Source organism: Thamnophis elegans, chromosome 12, assembly GCF_009769535.1.
Source record: "Thamnophis elegans isolate rThaEle1 chromosome 12, rThaEle1.pri, whole genome shotgun sequence".
NCBI classification, from domain to species: Eukaryota; Metazoa; Chordata; class Lepidosauria; order Squamata; family Colubridae; genus Thamnophis; species Thamnophis elegans.
The window spans coordinates 55,446,066-55,448,787 of NC_045552.1; the positions used below are offsets into that span (position 1 = coordinate 55,446,066).

General features: G+C 59.4%; 1 protein-coding gene across 2 annotated transcripts in view; it reads right to left on the bottom strand.

The window, feature by feature from the left end:
- GDPD2 (glycerophosphodiester phosphodiesterase domain containing 2) overlaps positions 1–2,277 on the bottom strand; it is a 15,986-nt gene extending 13,709 nt beyond the window's left edge. The window contains exon 1 of one of the 2 annotated variants that reach the window (XM_032228195.1): positions 2,190–2,277. The gene's annotated coding sequence lies outside the window, so the exon portion shown is untranslated. Of the gene's footprint in view, positions 1–1,761; positions 2,062–2,189 lie in introns of those variants that run through there. The other variant, XM_032228194.1, reaches the window with a different exon arrangement.
- Between the last annotated feature and the right edge of the window lie 445 nt (positions 2,278–2,722).

Here is a 2,722-nt window from a genome sequence, read left to right on the forward strand (position 1 = left end):
AAACAGGCAGAGCTTGCAGGGTGGGGGGCAGAGGCAACACACCCCGCTTGTCCCCCCTTTGCTCTTTCCCACCCACCCACAACTGCAGGGACCGTCGGGCGAGCACAGGAGGCGAGTTCAGCAAGATCCCGACTCATCCTGCAGCTTCCCCCAGGAGGCCGATCCCAGCCAGGGCACAGGAACCTGTGCAACCTGGCCAGGTGAGCCCTGCCCGGCCACCCCACCCCAAGGCTGCAGGTTGGGGCAAGCCCGCAATGCACAGAGGCACTTTGGGAAGCCGTTCCGCCCGCCATCTTCTACCCAGGTGGGGAAAAAGGGAAAGTGGAAGGGGAAAAACTCCCGGCTTGGAGAGGGGAGCCAAGCCTTTGGCGAGGGAGCCCAGCTTCTTCTGTGCCCACAAAGGAAGGCTGGCGTCACCCTCACCCTGGAGGGGAGGGGAGTCAGGGAGGGGCCTCCCTGCTGTGCCCTAAACATGGTTGCTTTAATCCCCTCCATCTCCTCTTACAAACCAAATGTTGGGTTTTTGCTCAGAGGAACTCTCCGGGCAAATTAGCAGCACAGATTCTTTTTTTCCAAATCCAGAGATTAAAACCAGTAAGGCTGAAACTGCTTTACAGGCTGCTAAGGCTTGACGGGGGTCTCATTCTGCTTTATGATAGCAGTGTGGAAATGGGGATTTTTTTTATAAACCACGAGGGATGCTTATGACATCTGCCCAAGTTGCAGAGGACTGAAAGCGTGGCGAAGGCATGCAGCCAACACGTTAAGGCAGGGGCCTACCAAACTTTGGCAACTTCAAAAGACTTGTGGACTTCAACTCCCAGAATTCCCCCAGCCAGGGGAGGGGCAATGGCTGGCTGGGGAATTCTGGGAATTGAAGTCCACAAGTCTTTTTAAGTTGCCACGTTGGAGGCCCCTGCACTGAAGGGCATGAATGCCAATTCTACACACACACACAGACACAGCCTCCCACCCCCAGCCTGCCCCTTGGCCTTTTCCCACTGGCCCCCATCTCAAAGCAGCCCCAACCCTCCTCAGCTAAAGCAGTCCTGCCCCCCTTATTCACCCAACCCCCTCCAAGGGCAGCTTCCAGGCATCTGCCCCCTCCTCTTGCAGAGGCCAACTGGCATGTTAGGAGGCCAAGTGGCAAAGGAGGTGGGTGGGTGCCAGGTTCTTGCCAGGGTTCTTTCAAGCCCCCCCCACTCACTCCCGAACTGCGGACCCCTGGGAAACCCTCAAACCCTACAGGTGTTGCATGGGCCAACATCTGGGTCAGAAGAGGGGGGGGAGCACAACAACAGCATTCTTCCCACGTTAGGACCCCCCCTTCAAGGACCGCAGCACAAAAAGCCTTCGCAGGGGGCCTCCCCCCTTGCCGGGGGCCTTTAGTCCTGGGGAAGGGTTGTCATGGCGACCACCGAGGCGTCAGGCCTTGGTGCACAAGGAATGGGGGCTGGGACGGGGGGGGGGAGAATTTGGCTCTGCAACACGAGAGCAGCCGCCGCCTCCGTGCGAAACGACAGTGCTGCAACGCCGGGATTCATTATTATTTTTAATTGGGGGGTGAGGGTGGGCCCTCCCCCCCCGAAGCTTGGCCGGAGCCCACCCTGGCGCAGTTTGAGGGGGGGGGGACGGGGAAGGAAGGGGAGGGGGCTGCACCCTGGGCAAACAAAGCTTTCTCTCCTCGGAGGATGCGCTAGTCGAGTTACTTTCTTGGGTCCTTTGAAAAAAACAAACTTTCCCCGAACTTTCCAACTTTACCTTCCTGCGGAGAGGAACCAGCTGGGATCCGGCCAGAGTCGGCTCTGCGGCGGCAGGCACGGCTGCTCTTCCCACCCCTTGGTCCCGCTCCGGGATAAACGCCCTTCGTGGCGGAACCGCGACTTTTGGGGAACGTGAGCAAACTCCCGATTTTCTTCGGGGGGAGCCCGAGGGAGGAGCCGCGCCGCTGCCCGCCGGAGACCGAAGCCGCGGAGCGAAAGTTTGCAAGCGGACCCCAACAGCTGCTGCGAGTCCAGCGGGGAAAAGGGGAGCAAGGCAGCCCCCCCCTCAAAGGCTCCCAAGTGAGGCCCCCTTCCCCTCAGCTCACCCCCTGCCTGCCTACTCCTCCTGCCCCCAATCCCCGCAAGCCCTTCGCGCCCTCCTTTCGCCGCGCCCGTCGTTTAGCAGGCGCCTTCCAGGTCACTCACCTCGGCCAAGTTTCCAGTCCTCGTGGAGGGCGGGGGGAGAGGGAGGGAGGAGGGCCGGCTTCCCTTTCTGCGCTGCGCTTTTGCTGGCTGCTGTTACTGCTGCTGCCGGCTCCCTCCTCCTCCTCCTCCTCCTCCTCCTCTTCTTCCTCCTCTGCTCTCACCTGCTGGGTTCTTGGCTTGGGATCCCGCGTGGGTGCGCCTCGACTCTCTCTCGTGTGTGTGCGTGTTTTCCTCCCATTTCCCCCAATTGGAGCTCAGCCTTCTGGCATTTAGGCGCCGCATACTTTCCTTGCAAGGCTGGGCTGTCATCATAATAAAGCTATTTTATCCACCTGCTGCAGCCTGTCATGCAGGAAATGCTTCAGACCCCACGTGGGGATTGCTAGGCAGGTCCTGCTCCATTTGGGGTGGGTGGGATGTCCCAGGAAGTACATGGCACAGCAGGATATCATCCCTGGTCCAGGCCACACTCATCTCCTTTGGAGCTGTGCACTTTTACTCCGCGTGGAAAAGTAAACTAAAAAAAAAAAAAA